This window comes from Chroicocephalus ridibundus, chromosome 6, assembly GCF_963924245.1.
Source record: "Chroicocephalus ridibundus chromosome 6, bChrRid1.1, whole genome shotgun sequence".
NCBI classification, from domain to species: domain Eukaryota; kingdom Metazoa; phylum Chordata; class Aves; order Charadriiformes; family Laridae; genus Chroicocephalus; species Chroicocephalus ridibundus.
In genome coordinates this window covers 39,380,200-39,399,854 of record NC_086289.1, presented here as the reverse complement: position 1 = coordinate 39,399,854, position 19,655 = coordinate 39,380,200, and the positions used below count along the sequence as shown (strand labels likewise).

The 19,655-nt window shown below is 41.4% G+C and overlaps 1 protein-coding gene across 21 annotated transcripts in view; it reads right to left on the bottom strand.

Annotated features, from left to right (window-relative positions):
* The window catches only part of PCDH15 (protocadherin related 15), an 811,115-nt gene that overhangs the window by 415,603 nt on the left and 375,857 nt on the right, over positions 1-19,655 (bottom strand). The window contains exon 1 of one of the 21 annotated variants that reach the window (XM_063340190.1): positions 7,071-7,143. The exons of the other annotated variants lie outside the window; for them this stretch is intronic. The gene's annotated coding sequence lies outside the window, so the exon portion shown is untranslated. Of the gene's footprint in view, positions 1-7,070; positions 7,144-19,655 lie in introns of those variants that run through there. 21 annotated transcript variants of the gene reach the window in all.

The following is a 19,655-nucleotide window of genomic DNA, read 5'->3' as shown; positions in this document are numbered from 1 at the left end:
TACTTCCTATGAGGTTCATGACTTCAGAGGCAGGTCAAGGTACACTGTAATTCACCTGGTTTTGTGACTGCAGACCAGGAATGGTAAGCTATCCAGCATGCTGTCTACTCAGCAAGGACAGTCCTGAACAGTTTTTTAACCAATTTACAAAGAATCCAGGCCAGCATGGTGCAGTGAGCTTACCTGGTTAGCAGTGATTTCAAAGGTGCAGTACTACACTCCCTGGTGAGAACGCACTGTAGCACGCAGAAAACTGAACTTGAGACATAGAAGTGGTGGTGAATATAAAGTTATTCCCAATACACAGTACTTTTAAAGCAAATGCTCAGTAGGTTGAGCAGAAAACTTCTAAAATAAGAGTCCCCAAAGCATCAAGTGTGCTGGAAGCTCATTACAAAACTGTTAAAGGAAGGATACAGTGTGAAAGTACATAGTCAAATTAAAATTAAGTGTCTGATATTTATGAACCAAGGACGTAAATTTATGGACCAAGAACAGCTCTGTTATCATCAGCTTCTGACCTGTTGTGTCAAACAGCAGCTGTTTTATTTGGCTGTCCCCTGGTCTGTGAGAGCTGTGATTATGACTGTACTCAAGGTGGGAGTACAGTGACTTCTCAGATTTTTACCGTCTGCTAACTTGTAATCAAAGTCTGCTTTCCCAGGACCAGCAGCGTAGCAGGTCCAGCATGCACCTTCACAGCTTGAAATCATGGGAGTACTTTGCAGTGAGACTAGAAAAGTAGTAAATACAGTAAATCTCTCCCCAGAAAAACCCTCCTCCCTGCCAAGTTCTTCTACCAGAAGACAGAAATCCCATGGCTGGGATTCAGTGAATGTGCACAACCTACAGAGGGTGGCTAGATCAGGAACTGTCACTTAAGGAACCTAAATTCTTCTGCAACCTAGGCGCATCCTGGCCTCAGTACATTCAAAAGCAAACTGTAACAAACCGTATTTGTCCCGGTGAATCATCAAAAATTACATCTCCAAATCCTCATGTACGATTTGATCGTCACAATCTTGCTCTACTCTTTCCTCACTTATTTGATCTAAGACAGTGTAAGCGCTTAAAAATAGTAAGAGCATTTATTTAATTTATAATCCAAAGTGTGCCGGTGTGCTGGGAAGGAAGAGAGTACTACAAAGCAATAGTAATTTTTTTGAAATGCAAAAGGTGTTGTAGCATCTCAAATGTCACATACAAAGTAGATTCAGCTTGCACAGCTTCAAAGCGAAAAGAGTGAACAATTTCTCTCAATGAGAGAGAGAGAACAAATGAACAAGTAAAAAAAAGTCATCGCAGAATTTCACTTTACAGAAGGTGTATGATGTTAAAAACCACTATAAAATTTCAAGAGACATTCCTGTATATCGTGATACAAAGGTTTTATTCTTAAAAGCCTGGATTTTGGTCTGGATTTTTGCACTGAAACCTTGCAGATATTTCTCCGCCAAACCAACAGTTAATATCTACCCGTGGATGGACTTGCTGGTAATTTAGCTGATGGCTACTGCTCAGTGGAAGAGGAGGTGCACTCAGCAAAAGTGGAACTTACATTAAAACAAACAGGGCACCACCGAAACAAGGACTGGAGCAAAGACACACCAACTGCTGAAGCACAACCCCCGAATACCTGAAAACTAGACAGTAGTTACTATATACGTAAGCACACACATTACATATGTGTCTGTATATATAGCGAGAGCGAGCGCACAGTCAATTAGTTCCAAGCACAACAGTAGTGTGGATGGAAAACCGTCCCAGCTGGAAGCACTAACGCAAAGATTTGAACCTTAGAAATAGTGTCTTCACTAGACTTCAGATTGGGTTCTGAATTATTGCAAAGGACAAGCTTCAGGTTTGATCGTGGCCGCTAGCTTTCTTGCATCACACCATCGTATCTGTAAAACTGTATGATGTATATCCAGTGTGATCACTCTATGTTGGGGAAAAGAAAATTTTAAATGTCTTCTCTACAGATGGAACAGAAAACAACACTGGTAGCGTCTGAAGGAATGCCTTGAGAGGAACGCTTCTGCTGTGCCAGGACTAAGCTAACAATTTCCACATTCATTGCAGTCTCTAGATGAAATAACCACTCTTTGATTATTCAGCTTATTACAACAAAGCGTGGTAGTCGCAATTAATGACAAGGTTGAAATGCTGATGCTGTTACCATGTGTGGCTTAATTTTGGGCAGGGCTGTTCCACGAACTGTGGCTGGTTCTCTTGGGGTGCGAATTGCTGCTAGCAGAAAATAACTGTTTGCATACAAATGCCAGGAACCCGAGTAAGAGAACAGAGAAACCGACCACTGGTGCAACCAGCTAACTTGATCTTATTATTTCTCCAGACACGAGCAGAGAAGATATTCTCCAAAGGATTTTATATGTGAGACAGAGATATAAAGCCAGAAGAGCACCATATGTTAAACTTCAATATCGGTTTTGATCAAAATCGCTCTGGGAAGAGCTGATCCCAGTCAAATTGCATTTGGTTGCAGTAATGCCGTAAATCTTGAAGCAACACGTAGATTGCTGTAGTGTTCTTAAGAGAACTAAGAACTATATAGAAACTGCCACTATTAGATAACTTAATTTTCCAGATACAAAGAGCAAAGAATACTAATAGTAGTGTAAATTGTACGGTCTCATACATGATTGATTCAGTGGATAACCTTTATATCTACAAGAAACAAGGTTAATCCATACTCGATTTTTTGAGAGAGTTCACTCACAGAAAGTAAACTGGATTTGAACGGTAATAAGCTGATTAAACGAAATGGAAGAGGAAAAGAAAACAGGTTTGTAATTAAGGGTTATCAGCATTTGTTTTGAAAAAAAAAAAAAAAAGAAATTAAGGGAACCAACTAGAAAACTTAACTGAATCAAGGAGCTCAGCTGTCCGAATATGAAGGAGGCCTAGAAATCTTCCAATTCCAGGCATCAAACCCTTCAGTATTCCAAGGAAGGAGAGGGAGAGAAAGACTTTCATGAAGACTTGCCCTTTTATTCTGTGTGAACGTGCACCTCACAGTTAACTGCCTCCACCATTAGAAGGCTTTTAATGAAAACACATGGATTTTTAAAAAGCCTAAACCCAGACACAATGAGAGGTCAGGAAAAGAAAAAAACAGTGAGAAATGGTATAACAGAATCTCAAGAAGATCTAAGTTCAAACACAATATTTTCCTGGGTTTGACGTCTTTATAAAGATTGGTGGGTGCTCTCAGTAGGGAAGGATCAGGAAAAGGACAATTTGGGTTCCCGTGCAGCAAGAAGGGTGTTTTGGGAAGGATAACTGAAGTGCCAAAGGAAATTTTTGACCTTTTTTTTTAGTAAAGGCATTAATGTCTCATGTCATGAGAGGAATGGGGTGAAAGGTAAAGAAAAAATGTAAGATACACAAGGGTACAAAAGAAGATATCATCATGAAGTGAAATAAAAACTTTAGGGGCCATTAAACAGTCAAACCAAGAGTTTTGAAATAAATGGTACGCAACTGAACATCACCAAGACATTTCTTTTAACTAGGATACTCCATACAATTAAAGAATAGGAAATAAATTATTCATGGTTAAAGTAAAAGAGAAGGTTTATCTACAAGCCTATAAAACTTACTTCAGAGGCAAAGAGACGAACTATGCTTCCCTTCAAATTTCCTTCGAAAGACATGAAAGCACTGGGAAATGTGACCAAATTTATTCTGGGTTTAACACAGGGTACCTTGTGACAGGCTAACCAAAGAGATTACTTCATCAGATAACATTCTCCAAATGCTGTAGATCTCATTAATCTGGATTTTAGCTGAGCATTCAGCAGTGTCTCATGGGAAACTGTTAGTTAAGCTGTAACAAGCAGCGGCATTTAGGGGAAGGTGAGCATCTGGCTCAAGGGGAGGCAACAGCAGAAGTCCCCAAAACTTAAGTGATTATTAGAGGGTCTTAAGAATCGGTCTTGGAACTGATCTTATTAAACATTTCAACCAATAACCCTGTCGTTAGTATTAAGAAAGGTTGGTAGCATGTAATACAGCAGGGATACCGGTATCAGAAGATACAGATCTTACACAGAAATAACTAGGTGCTCTGAAGAACTACAGTAACAGAACCAGGACAAAATGCAGTAAGGCACAACTCAAGGTCATGTACTCAGGGAAGGAGTACAAGAAGTTTCCTGCTGTGCTACGCGCTTCCCAGTGAAAACTGCAAAGGAGGAGGACCAGGGAGTTTTAGTTAATTACAACATAATCATAAACCATGAATGTGATCCAGGTGCAAAAAGGCAAATGTGATCCTTGGATCCAGAACAGAAATATTTCCAACAGGAATGAGAAAGCAATGGTATCACTGAACCAAACGCTGGTAATGCGTAAAAATTACTGCCACATACCATTTTGATCACCACGTGAAAAGACAAATGTCAGATAAAAGAGGGCCTCAAAAAGACTGGCTTTACTCTGGAGATCAGGAGAAGGATCTGAGCGTCAGGAGCTCCAGATTTCCAAGGCAGCACCAGTGAAAGGACAAAAAAACCCAGCCATACCCTTGTTTTTAGATGGGGCTCAATAAGTACACCAGCGACGGGATGGTATTAAGGCTGCAGAAGCAAGAACCACAGTAGGAGATGCAGATGGTCTTTTCCAATCAGAAGCTCCTAATACATATTTAAAATTATAAACTTAGAGCCAATGGTGCTAAAACTGGCTACAAATGTCAGTGTTACCACATCTCAGCCCTGTAAGTTCAATATCAATATTACACTACACAAACGCCCTTCACAAGTCCACTCTTTGTGAAAATTTGCATGTTTCTTTTCTTGTTTTTAAAGGTAGTGCTCATGGATAATAGACATTCACAGACAAATTATTTAAACATGCACAATTTAAAAAGCAGAAATAAAGTTTAAAACTGGACATCTCAAACCGAAGCCTGCAGGACGCAAGGAATCAATTCTCACTTCATACCTTTAACCCTTACAATCTAGCTGTACAGCAAGTAAAGACCAGAATCCAGCATGGGCACTTAATTTTATTTTTAACCTTAACAGCTTAAATTTCACTCATTTCATGTCATTTGAAAGTATTTGTGAGCAAATGTTTCTTCAGCATAAAGAGCCATCTACTATTGCTAAAAAGATGTTATCATCAGAGAATCCGATACAGCCATAAATCAGTAAATCATAGAGAAAAAGGGAAAAAAAAGAATGCCTTTAAAAAAAAAAAAAAAAAGCCTCTAACAACCCTCTCTACCTTTCTGAAGACCATTAAAAACTTTGCACCACAATTTTACAGGCGACTGCTTTTCTGGCAAAGCTATTACACCTGAGCAAATATGACACAAGGTGACAATACAATTATTCCAACCAGTGATTTAGCACAAGTAGAAAACCATAAAGAAGATATCGAGCCCCAAACTTCTTTACAGTCTGCATATTCACTCTCCAAGGGTAAGGTGTGAAACACAGCTACTGGGGGTAACTTTCTTGCTTCAGCAGCTCAGCACAACAGCTGCGAGAGGAGCACTTCATCGTTAAGCGGAGCAGTCCTCTCATTAAATTGCGCTCTTATTTCATAGGGTTGTAACTGCAAAGCCATGTGGATTATGTTCCTGAAACCTGAGTGCTAACACCGACAGATAAAATGCATCAAATAACCCCTGGCAAACCATTCTTCTGCCTCCCCGGGAAAAGAAAACCAAAAGCAATAGCTACATTCAGATAAGAGTAACTGAGAATTCATACACAGGGGCTCAAACTCTCTAACACAAAACTCAGTCCCATGAAAGCCCACAATACATTATATATTAATATCATTAATTATTTCCTATATCTCCTATACTATTAGCTTACCAGCTCCACCAATCAGCTGACTTTATAAGAAGTAATGAAACATGGACCCAGAGTTAACGTTACACGGGAACCTGTTATCCTCTTCTAACAATATAGCGCTTCTAATACAGCCTTCCTACTTGTATATAAATGTACACACACATATTCATTTTGTCTTCGATTGATATGTAAAGTATAATAAACTTGTTTATATTTCACCAAAATAAATGGAATGCAATAATCACTAAAATTTACCGATTTTTTTTTTAACCTAAAGCAGTGTCTTTAGATCGATAGTAGTATTGCAGTGTACACCGGGCAAGGGAAATGCAGAAATCCAAGGACAGCAATTACTAAAATAATACCAAGCAGACAAAGTAACACACAAGGTATCAGTTTAAAAAAAAAAAAAAAAAAAAAAAAAAAAGCTATGTAGTAAGAGGAGTTAAATACAAAGAATATTCAAGGTATGACCAAAAAAAGTTGATTTTTTTTTAAATTAAGCTTAAGTGTGGTATGAGAAAAGGGGGATGAAGGAGGGAGAGAGTAACAGAAAGTACTAACAGAACAGTTACTGCTGCACCGAGTTTAGAGGAACATCAACAAATTAGCCAGGTACAAGCCTTTAAGTTTACTAAGCCTGCAAAAATTAGCCAAAATGCATAGCATGTTAGCCTCTTACAAGCACTTCTCTGAAAATAAATTCCTCTGAGGAAGAGAAGAGCAGCTGTGGAAGGTATACTTTCCAACAGACAGGAATTTCCAGTACAAATGATGACAAGCAAGCGTTAAGATCTTTCCTATGTCACTGCAGGGAAAGCACGCTGATGGGAAAGACACAGACTTCAGTTTCACAAAGGACATTGTGCCTAAATAAAAATTAACCACTTTTTCACTGACTCCCCCCACCGTAAATCTAATGGATGAGGGGGATTCACAGTGACAGATTTTTCTAAACAGGTGAAGAAACTACTAATTCTAGGGGCAATTTTACTTTGAGTTAAAAGGAAAAAAAAAACAAAACAAGAAGCAAACCTAGCTTGACTTAGTAGTTCAAAGTTTGCTGCTTTGGGTTATGCAGCAAGTTTCCCCCCCGCCACGTCTATGCACAGAGTAACACCACAACAACCCCTTTGCCACTCTACGCTTCCAAAATAAACCCCGTAAAACCCAGAGCAACAGCGATTCCGACGCATCGCACGGAAATTACCGAAGGAACGGGAAGGACAAGGAAAATACCTTGGCGTTATCAGACCAAGAGGCGCAGGATCGCTCTCCACCTTCCGCTCTGCATCCCAGCGGCTTCGGGCTCCGGCGGGGCTGTGCCTGCCCTCTGCCTGCAGCCGGGGACCGGCAGCAGGAGCGGGACCCGCCCGCCGTGCGGCGCTGGCAGCCGTCGCCGGGCGAGCGGAGCGAGTGGCCGGGCTCAGCCGAGCGCTCCCGGGCGACAGGCGGCGGGGGACAGGGTCCCCGGGGCCGGCTCCGGTTCCCGTCAGCGCCGTGTGGTTTCCTGCTCCGCGGTGGCTCTTTCTGCCTCCTCAGCGGCGAGGGAGGCAGCAGCTTACGCTTGTTTGCGAGATCATTTGACAGGACAGGAGTAATCTCTTCAAAGCCCTTCTCAACACAACAATGCTGCTAGTTAAGTCTGCGTTACCCGAAATAAAGGCGCCCGATACGATTTGCTAAAACATAACTTGGCACCACGTTTTGCAAAAATATTTCACTCTTTTATTTATCTTCTTTAAATTTAAACAGCATTCATCGAAACTGCCTTCACAAAAAAGCCCGCACAGGCTCACAATGCAAACCCTGTGAGAACACACAAGCATCTAATCAAGTTTATTGGTAATAAAGTTGAAGGATTCATAAGAAGAGGTGGGATTTCACCCCAAGCATCAACCCTCTCCAGAGCCTACACCTGTAAGGAGCAAGTAAAGCCTGCCCCAATTTGGGCTTAGCTTTACACAGTAACATCTAGAGAAGTGTAATTCCTGAACTTGCCATGAAATGGAGAAAATGCTGGGATGCTGTTTCGGACCTTCTTGGAGAGGGATGGGCGCCAGTTGCATGTGACTGGTCCAGAACTAAAAGCTGGTGGTTATCTTCTAAAAGGCTCTTGGGGCCAAAGTGAAAGAACTTCAGAAGTTCTGGGCCCATTTCCTACTGCATTGTTGTTCCTATTACAAAAAAAGGCAACTTTTCTCAAAATAAGGGTATTATTTGTCAGGTTACAGAGCAAGACTGAACAGGAGCTCACAACAACAGATTTGTAGGGTAAAGTAACCTCAATGAAATAATACCACAACACATCAGTTACTTGAAAACCTGTGTTGGGACTAAAATTGCTCATCAGCTCTTTTAAAAAAATATACAGAATTATCTTGCAAAACTGTCTGATGCTACCAGTTCTCATACACGAGCCCTACTCACCAATAAGACTTACCCAACAGGACTTCAAATCTTAATTTATTTCACGAGAAACTTACCAAACCATAAATTGAGACTAATCAGAATGAGCGCTTCCTTTGTCCTATGAGACCTAGAATATTATTGATACCTGAACGCTGAAAACTTGAAAAAAAGTGTATATATATAAATAAGAACTGGGAAAAAAATAGTAAAAAACAGGGTAATTACTCTTTCCCAGTGTAGGTGTGTGCATTTAGTGTGTTCCATCATCTATTAGTAAGCTTTAGCTTTCCTGTGAGATACACCCATCTGTAGCATAAGCCACAAACATACATTTCTGTAACAGTATTCTCAAAACACTAAGACCAGCTCCCATTAGATCACAATACAGGACCTTTGAGCCAGAATTTTGCTTTCCCCAACACCGAAAGAACTCCTATATGCGGAAAGGACTATCCAACAGAAACTGCCGCAAAGCGAGAGAAAAGACTTCAGTGCAGACATGTCTATTAAATATTTAATATGCTACAAGAACGTTATTGTTGTCAGTCTCAAATTTTCTCAGAACCTTATCAAAAGGAACTAATTCACCTTACGGTCTACAATATTTGGGTGCTTCGCATAAGGGAGTTATTTTGGAAGCATGAAAATCCGACAAAAATAACGATGATTGACTTGAAAGGTGCTCATTAATTTCTTTACCTTCTGTGAGGAACCTGTATCTCAACAATGACTATGCCCAAAACATATCCAGGGTCATCCTTTCACAGAGGATTTTCCCTGCAATCAATTCATGTGCATGCCAAAGTCTTCTTGAAATGTTATAGCGCAGCACGGAGAAGATAAAAATACATTATTGCCAGACTCAGAGGTGTATTTTTCTGCACTCAGGGATAAGGTGTCTGCGAAAAAAAATTCTGCTCTTGTAAAAAGAGGGATCTAAGGTCCCCCTAGAGCCTTGCTTGACCTTATCCCCACCTACCATTCCCAGGAGGGTGTACCTGTCCTAGGAATGCAAGTTCAACCCACTACTGCCCAAGATGGACAGATGGATCTTCTGACGTACTGCAGAACTGTTGCATGGCTCCAATTCTACTCACAGTTATCTGTGGATACAACGGGTTCTTCAGTTCAGCCTTTTAAAAGATATACTTGTATAAAGTTACATTCCATCTCCCAGCTATTTTAAACACCTTATATGACATGAAGATTATTTGAAATTATGGAGCTTGTCCTCCTAAAACACGTTTCTGGGTATATGAAGGAGAAGAAGGTGATTGGGATCAGTCAGCCTGGATTTACCGAAGCTAAATCATGCCTGACTGACCTGACTGTGATAAAATTACAGAAAAAAATCAAGTGACAAAAAGTGGATGAGGGGACAGCAGCTCTCACTTCCCTTGACTTTCTCAAGACTTCCAACACTGTCTTCCACAACATTGTTGTATCCAGGTGAGAATGGCATGGTCTAAACGACTGAAAAATTGAAAAACAGGTCAAAAAACTGGTCGAATGATGGGGCTGAGATGTGGCAGGAGGAGAGACAACAGACATAAGTTGAAACATGAGAGCTTTAGACTGGATATAAGGAATAACTTTCACCCAGGAGCAGAGGCAAGCGGGGCAGCAAGCTGCCAGCGAGGCTGTGCAGTCTCCGTCCTTGGGGGTTTTCAGGGCCTGACTGGACACAGCCCTGAAGAGCCTGGTCTGACCCCAGAGCTGGCCCGGCTCTCAGCAGGAGGGTGGACCACAGACCTCCCGAGGTCCCTTCCAACCTAAATTTTCTATTGTTTCTACTCTTGCCTCTAAGTAAGTTACATACTCACGTAAACAGGCAGCAATTTCTGTCCTATAGGGAGTTGGACTCAATGATCCTTAGGGATCCCTTCCAACTTGAGATAGTCTATGATTCTATAGCTGAGAAACAGTAGCTATTACTTCGGAAAGAAATGCTGTATTAAGTCTTAAAGTTACCAACATAGGTATTTCCAGTTAAAAGCAAGACCATAACTGTACAAAACAGTTAAAAATATTCATTATTTTAAGATTTTGTGCAGTTTAGTTGCGGCAAACAAAACTACTTGAAGCTTTCCACTGCACTGCTTTCCACTTACATTTTGCAACGTAAGGAGCAACACAAGCAGCGTAAGGAGGCTGTTGGAATTACACCAGACAAAATACAGCATCATTCTATCTATGGCCCAATGCAACATTTATACTATCTTCCTGAAAAGCAGAAAGTTTGCCGCTCTAGAAGGCAGACAATGCAGATGGCAACTCAGTAACTGCAATCAAACTGATTTCAGGGAGGGAGGAGAATTAGAAATTGCTCCAGGCTTAGTTCTTATATTTCAATTTAGTTGGTTTGAACCCGGAGTAAAAGATTTGGCTGTGCTATAATTCCCTGCAAACAGGAGTTTATAATAAAATGCTGACCACCTCTTAACTACAGTAATAGTAGTGAGCTCATTATAATGTGCCACCGGGCATTCAGAAAAGACCATTCTTCTTCCACGTGAAGAGATTTGAAGTAATAGGTGGTAAAAAACCTAAACACAATTTGCACAGAGGCACATTGCAACCATCCTAACTCATTCTGCTCGTGCCTTTTCCAGTATTTTTGTCACCAAGAGGGAAGGTGTAAAGAAACACGACCACAGCCGACCGTGGAAGGAGCTGGGAAGGCTGGAACATGTTCTGCAAAGACCCGCAATCTGCCCATCTGTTCACAGGGAGGGATTACAACAAATCCCATTGAGCTTTCATATTCACAAATCCAGGAGGAGCAGTAATTGGTTTACTGAAGTTTGTTAGATTCATAATTTTATCACAAATTCCTCTCAAGGCAAGTTCATTCACGGTATTAATTTTTCTCCCTTTTCAACGGCTCATTTGTTCTGTTGCACTATAAATATTATGTAAATGAAAATCACAGGAAATGGCTATTCTGTGCTCCAGTGCTTTATTAAAAGATATCTGTTTAAAAAAAAAAAGGAAAGAAAATCATAAAGCTAATTATATCTGCGTTTACACAGCTCCTTTCAGAAAGATTATCTAAGACTCTTTATAGAGCATCAAATCACAAACCCACGGCACTGACTATATGCAAACAATCAGATATATTCCATATGCAGCTGTGAAGACTGCCATAAACATTTATATTCATGCCAGTTCATCTGTGCTAGGATTAACGGAGTGAGAAAAGCTGGCCAAGGACACCTATTTAAAGAACCATGAGGTTTAAGTAGATAGAACCAGCACAGTAACTTCTCATCTAAAGTACAGCACAGCTAATGACTATGTAACCTGTAGTTCTTACTGCAAAAGCAACATTTTGGGCCCAATCCCACCTTGTCCTGCCAAGGAAATTGTGCTCAATGTGTCAGGAGCCCTTTTGGTGCACGTCCTTGGAATACCTGCACAAAACCATCAGGAAAAGGAGTCTGTGAAAACATGTGGGGGCTTTGCATGGACTAGGATTTGGCCAATGCACACGTGCCCACAGCCTGGGATGGATGAGACCCTCATCCCAGCTGGGAGCCTTGGGTTGGCTCAGGTGGGGCAGAGTGGAAGAAAAGCCCCCAGCGCAATGCAGAGCACAACATCACCAGCCCAACAGTCCTGAACTGAAACAAGATTTCAGGGAAATACGTGGAATTTTCAATGCCTAAAATCAACCTGCAGATGTTGATCTTTGCCCTCTACAACTACCTGAAAGGAGGTTGTAGAGAGGTGGGTGTTGGCCTCTTCTCCCAGATGAATAATGACAGGACCAGAGGAAATGGCCTGAAGTTGCGGCAGGGGAGGTTTAGATTAGAGATTAGGAAGAATGACTTTACTGAAAGAGTGGTCGGACACTGGAACGGCCTGCCCGGGGAGGTTGTTTGAGTCACCATCCCTAGAGATATTTAAGAAACGTCTAGATTTGGCACTTCAGGGCATGCTCTAGTGGCAGAGATTGTAGGGGTTTTTGGTTTGGGGTTTTTGTGTGTGTGTGTATATGGTTGGACTCGATGATCTCAAAGGTCCTTTCCAACCATGAAGATTCTATGATTCTATGTGAAATGCTCCTCTTTCACATAGTAACTCTGTGCTGCTGGAAGACTGTGGGTATTGCTGCATTTCAACCTTCGCATTCCCCAGCTGTCTGGAGCTCCATCTCTGTGCAGACTCGGAACTGCCTTAGTCCCACCAAGGCTGAGAAACTCAACATTTCCCACCTTAAGCCAAGTGAAATCCAGAGACTAAGGGCCCAGAGGTATAGGCTTCCATACACATCACCTCCCACGACCTGACCCGACTCCCACATCCCACACCCTTCACAAAATTACTGCTCCAGCTTTCTATAAACCTCAGCAAGAGAAGGGACAGAGATGCCTATCATCCTCCACACAGGAAATGAAACCTAACTCGAGCTCTTCAGGACCAGAAGAAAACAAGAAGATACCACTTCTGTTTTGCAGGAAATCATTTTAAGCACCAGGATAGTAAGAATTCTGGCGGCAGAGACGCTCCTCACCTCTGCTGCTGAATCCCTGCCAGCAAAGCAGGTTTTACTGGGCTGCAAAGCCAGATTAGCAGATAACTCCTCTGTAGCCTGGTGATCAGGCTGTTCAATGTAAAATGCAGAGAAAGTCCCAGGAGAAGAATCCCCTTCTGCTGGCATGTTTTAAACAGAAAACGTGAGCTCTGCTTAACCCTTGGAAGAAAGAGGATAAAATTCTATCCCCAAAGCAGCAATCCAGTGGGCAGGCAGAAAGCTCTCCTTTCTACAACCCTGATGGAGAGGATGCTGCCCCCGTACGCTCATCCTCTCTGGGGTCACCGTGTTGTGGCACCTGATATGTTTACAATACACCGCGTCATGTAGCAAGGAGACTCTGGAGCGGAGCAGGCTGCCCAGGGCAGCGCGGTGGGGGGCCAAGGCTGACTGCAGCTGCCAGGGTTATAGAATCAGGCATGGTGGCCATCCTAGCACAGCTACGTGCTTTTAGGGCCAGCACATCCTAGCGAGCCTCACTGTCTCACACGGCATCTGGGTTAGGATGCAGGGGCCACAAAAGATGCAGACGGGTTGTTAAAATTAGTATCTGAAAGGGGCAGAGGAATATAGCAAAGACAGCAAATATATACAAATATATGTATATAAACACAAATATAAAAATATGCAGAGATATATATACACACATACATATGTATTAAAAATTGACATATGTATTAAAAATTGTACATTTCACTTGGTGGTGTAAGAGTTCAGCAGCTCTCAATGCTTGGAAGCACCCGTTTCAACCACTTTAAGCCTACCCAAGTTTGGAACACCAAACGAGATCCAAGCTCTTCAAGCACAAGACAGTGCCAAACTACTGATGTCACAGTCAGTAGTATAAATAAGAATTACAATTCTCTCTCTTCTTTCTCTTTCTGAATGCGATGGCTGTGAGAAGTGTGTCTGAAGAGCTCTCCTTGGTAACACAGTAGTGACAACCCACTGTAACACACAAATGTCATGGTCCTGTCCTAGAAACACCTCTGTGGTTCAGATGCCCCTGTCCCTCAGTTACTGTCAACAAGCAGGCAAGAAAATATCACCTTTAAAACCAGTTTTCTTCTGTGAACAACTGTTCACCAAACCGTGAAAGCAACAGCTTCACAACCAAACGACGATGGCCTGGCTTCCACTCACTCCCACAGCAACGAGGATGGAAGTGGCTGAGCTACAGATAAAGACCATTTTATTCCTGTCCCACTCGAACCCAGCTTGCGTGGGGTTGCATTCTGCTTCCTTTTCACTATGTGAGCTGACAGTAGGCAGCAAGGGAAACAAACAAATAAAAAAATAACCCTCAAATGATTTCTCATCCTTCAGCAATAAAAGGACAGAGAAATGCATCACATAAAATTAAACACCCTTTGTAGGGAACGGGCATTTTATATCTAAATATTAGTTCTTATGAGAGATCTGACACCTCCTCAACTAGCTATTTTTGAAAAGCTGTAATCCTGTTTGGGAGGTTTCCCTAATTGCTCCAGCAATAACCCAAAAATTGCATTAGGACTTTTTGGCATATTTGTCTCTCGCTCTGGTATCTTCTCCCACACTCTGTTCTCTGTTTCCAGCTGCCACACTCAATGCATTTAGTTGATTATCTGCTTTTCACTACCTGGGAACTTATTCTTCAAATGGTTATTCTTTATATAGCACTCCTGAATTTTGTGAAAGGCTCTCTTTGGAGAGACTGCTTTACAGCCCTGCTCAAACATCAGAAAGCACTACAACACAGCATACTACACATACAGTACAATATACAGTGAATTTACTTCTAGTAAACTACTACACAATGGTTTATATTATTCTTGTTTTCACAGTTCACAACCCATAGCCCTGATCACTACATGGTGAAGATTAAATATAATAATAAAAAGAAGTACTTATTGCTATCCAACCTGCATTGATTTCCCCCCAGGACACAACAGCAACCTCTGTTCCAGCATTGACAATTCTGGTTGGATCCTCATATGAATCCCACTTCAAACAAGAACCGCTTGGTTTTGGTCGTCCTACATACCATATACCTGCAAGTTAACTGAGGACTCTAAGTCAACTGCAGCTCCTTGTCAGTCAAGGCTAATTCCCAGAGATTAGAGAAGGAAATCCTTACACTCTCCCAGGTCCTAAACCCTACTGTTAGGGAAGAGCATTTTGTTTCATCCTAAATCATCTTTATAGAAAAAAAAACCAAAACAACAAAACAGAATTGCCTGTTCATTCTTACTATCTGCACCAAAAATATCAGAGGAGATGAACTAAGACCAATATCTGACTGTGAATTAGTTCCCAGGCCACCTGCTACCAACGCCATGGTGCCATGCGTGTTTACCCAGATTAACTGAATGGTCACGTGGGTACTTGTTGCCAGTAACAAACCCACAGCCACAAATCCCTCTCCCCTGCTTTTCTGGAGTCCTTATGCCACTGCTCTCCAAGGGACGCCGAGGAATGCTACTCTGAATAGGAGGTTTTGAAACTCTGTGAAATACGGACAGAGTCAGAAAATCTAGATCATTCTTTTGTTCTTCACCACAAAAGGAAGATTTTCCCTGAATCCAGAAGTGTATTTGCCCTCCTGATTGCTTAGTGCCTCTAGACAAAGGCTTGTTCCCAAAGCCCACGGGCACCGCTTGAAAGGGGTATCCCTTCTGTTACTTGAACAGAAGCCTGAGCTCTCCCTGTTAGATTTTGTCCATACCTTCTCCACTTCTTCACCTACTTCACTTCTTCCCCTTCTCACGGTTTGTTTCTCCCTCAGAAGACAGAGAAGTCTTAAATCACCAGGGAGAGCTTCCAAGAAAAAGATGACGGCAAAAAAGTGCTCCTTTGCCCACCCCAAATATACACAAACTGCAAACAGCCTATCAAACACAGCTGCCAGAGAACCGGCAGAAGAGAAGAATTACCCACTTTGCTCCAAACCCTCTTTCGCTCAGAGACGGATAAAGGGCAAGTTTCAATATGCTTTTATCAGCCTTTCAAAAAAGCACTGACTGATGTGATTCTGAGGCTGCTCTTCTCCTTCCACCTTTGGACCACAGTGTTTTGATTTACCTTTTCTTCTCTGAGTAAGCGTGAATATTTAGGGTAAGAGTCTTAAAATACATCCAGGAGTTCACAGTTGTGCAATTCCGAGTCTCTACTAATATTAGACTCTTGAGGATTGAAAGAAAAAGGAGACTTTGCCATCAGTTCAACACAATGGCAGCATTACCCTTTTTTGCGACGCTGAGGCACGTACAACAAGTGAGCAGGGAGCAAATAATTACCTTGCTAGTGCCAATGAGCTTATTGTGCACGTGGCTGGAGCGGATTGACTCGAGCTAAGACAGCAGAAAAGATGCAGGCGTTCTGGCTCCTCCACAGCGCCCATAGCAAATCACAGTGCACTGCATTTCCACATTTTCCCATTCTTTTCTGAAATTGGCAGTATTTGCTTCTTAAAATGCTCTGCACAGCTGGTATTTATTTACTGTTGAAAATTCTCAATTGTTTGGATATCTATGGTGCAGTAGAAAAAACGTACAATGTGTATATAAAATATTTTTCTTCGCATTTCTTATCCAGTTGAGGAAGGAAGACTGTAACCACTCGATGCCTTCAACTTCACCTCTTGGAATCATTTCTATGTTAATATGTTATTACGTGATAGACTTTGAGCAAGGGTCAAGTAGCTCTTAGAAATAGGAACACTGTGCAATATTGTGAAAGTTAATGGAAACATGTTAAAGTATATTGAAAAGAACAAAGGTGGATTAAGAATACCTTTAAGTATTCCCCAATTTCATTTTTATGTTGATTCAGGTCTTACAGGAAATCAGATAAAATATTTCAAACGGACCGGAGATTTTTTTAAGTATTATACAGAAAAGACCAACACGATTAACATTCTATTTTAAAATCTTTTGCAGATAACAAAGGATAAGTTCCTGTTCCATCTCCATGTGTTGCTTTCCACCCCATTCCTAATTTTTATGCTGAACTATTCCAGAGCTGGAGGAAACTCCTCCAGAGAAAAGCACAGCAGTAAGCACCGTCAGTGTTTGACTGAATCAAATTACTTGTTAGGAACAACTACTTCCACAATTAAGATAAATTCGTCTCCAGATATATGCTGAGCCTAGCAAAGGAATAAGAGGAAAGCAGGTTCTCCTTATGCGTTGGTGATTTTCTGCCTGAAACCTCAATACCTGCAACCGTGGCACAGGTTGTGCCAACAGAGAACCACTGCTTAGAAACATCCTTGTTAGACCCTCTTAGATGAGACAACAAAAGGAAGGGAAAAACCTGTGACGATGCTCTAACAGCAGTGCTAGTTTTCATCATCAATTTACCCTTATTTTTGCATTCTCTCGTATTATCAAATGTATGAAGCCACTTCCACAAATTTACTTGCAGAACCACTACACTGTCCTCTTCAAACCTCTCCTTCACTCTCCTGCTATAATGGCCAAATGCAAGTAGATAGATGGAGAACACAGTTTTGTAATACACTTTTTTTTACTCATTTTTGTATTTTATCATGAAAGTAGAACTCAAAACATGGTCCAGACTCAACAATGCCTTTTCTCACACCCTTCTAAATGCTCACATAATTTGTCAAAATAGCTTCCTTGCTTTAAGCTGAATTCTTTCTTTTCCACATTGTCTCCTTCCTTTCCAACTCTCCTGGTACTTCCCCTTCTTAACTCTTCCTTCTCCATTCTCTGTGTATTTGCACCAATCCTTCAGCTACTTCCAAGTCTCAGTAATGCATCTCTGTTCCTCCTTCCTTGCCATTCCCCAATTTTCCAGCTCCTGACTATTTCCTCTGTTCCTACCCACCAGTTCCTACCGCTTGCTCTTTTCTTCCTCCTGCCTCCGGAGCACCTCTTCTCTCTTGGAACCTCCTCACATACTTGGATGATCCGATACTCCACTGCCCAAATAATATCATGCAATAATCAGCTTTTCCAAAATTTACAGACTTTCCAAACTTGACTGACAGCCATCTGTTAGCTTTTTGACATCCGTGTTTTTCCACTAAGACACAAATACACACTATCCTTCCGAGCACACTGTTCACATGTATTTCATTCCTGGTGCATTTGTTCCTCTTGTGATTCACATCCACTGAGAGAAGCATCTATGGAGGTTAAACTCCTATCACAAGTGTGCTGGCATGTGGAAGCAGCCCCATATCTGCCTGAGGGAGGTCAGGGTTCCCACATCCCTTTTATCAGCACAGATTCCAGGTGTTTTTACATTCTGGGGAAACAGGTACTGAGAAAAGAAACCAGAGGGACTGCTGAGCTCTGACGCATCTCTGCCCTGAACCAGTGTTCACCACCAGCTACCTGCTAACAGCAGCAGAATACTTCAGAAGACCATTTTCAACCATTTGTTGAAAAGCATCCCAGAAAAAAAACCAAACCAAAACAAAACCCCACCAACCCTGAAGAGAACAATCCTAGGTATATCCCTTACTACTTTGCAATGTCCGGGCTTTGCACTGCCCAAGATCCGATCTTGTTACTTGAATAGCACAAAAAAAAAAAAGACACACTTGGTGTTGGATGCCAGGCTCCAGTGTGCAGCTGGTTCAGGATGCCTCCTATCCCACCTCCTTTCTCTCCAAATAAAACAATTAACAGGGAGAATAAGGAATAACCCATGAGCAGGCCATGCCCTAAGCACAAGATGAACCAAGGCTGAAGATAGCCTCTTGGAAGAAACCAGGACTTGTATTTCCTAGGGGATGCACACAGGGACACAAGGGCGCTGGGAAGGCTTATGGTCCCTAGTACCTCCTGCTCAACCAGCCTGAGTATACGCCCCAGGTAAATCTAATAATAACCTTGGAATGGAGTCAGCCCAGGGCACAATGGTAATCATTTTAATGCCCTCAATATGCAGTTCAAAACAGAGGAATTTATCTAAATAATGTACTTCCTCGACTTGGTTGTATCTATAATGGCCATGACATTAGCAGGTCAACATCGAACACGGAACAGTAAAACCACCTCAGCTACAAAAGAATACAGATGATCCTGCAAATTTCTCTGCTGCTCTGCTCATCTATTACACGTTGTGTCTGATAGCAGATTAAGAATAATGACAAATCATATTCAATAAACTCAAAATGTGAAACACGAACTATTTTGCATTCTCGCTGATAATTATAACTTATCTCAAATATCAGATTGTTACCAATCTTCATATAATGAGACAGCAGCTCATTAATGAAGAAAAATTGAGATTTTGTTTGCATTGTACTGAATTATCTGGAAATAAATACTCTACTGTTATATGTTCAGAAGCAAACATAAATTTGACGCAATGTCGCAAAGCGCGAGGTAAGAAATCTTAAACCCTATTTCTTACCTCGCACCCTTTTGGCTAAAATGTCACATCTGCCTTTTTGAGTCCGGGAGGTACATTTCATTGTCAAATAGAAGCGTTAGTATGCAAGTGAATTTTCTCATCTGAGATCATTCCGTGATCTATACCTAATTACTATTTTCAAGAGACAACAGCACTTCATTTTATGATTTATACATGTTGGATATCCAACATTTACAGGCAGTGCAACTAAATTTTATTAATTTTAAATCAGAATAATATTAGGAAGTGGAGATCCTGCTGAGTGTAACTTGCTACAAATAAGAAGCCATGCTTGTATAAAGGAACTATGAACATAGATCCATTCATGATAGTCCTCATTTCTGAATATCCACACACTTTTGGTAAGGGAGAGGGAAGAAATATTTTCATTTCTTTAAAAACAACAAAAGAACTCTCACAATACTAAGTGAAATATGAGCCTTTGCTTTGCAAAGCAACATGGCAGAGTTCAGCTGGTTTTGCCTAGGGACGTTTATTTATAC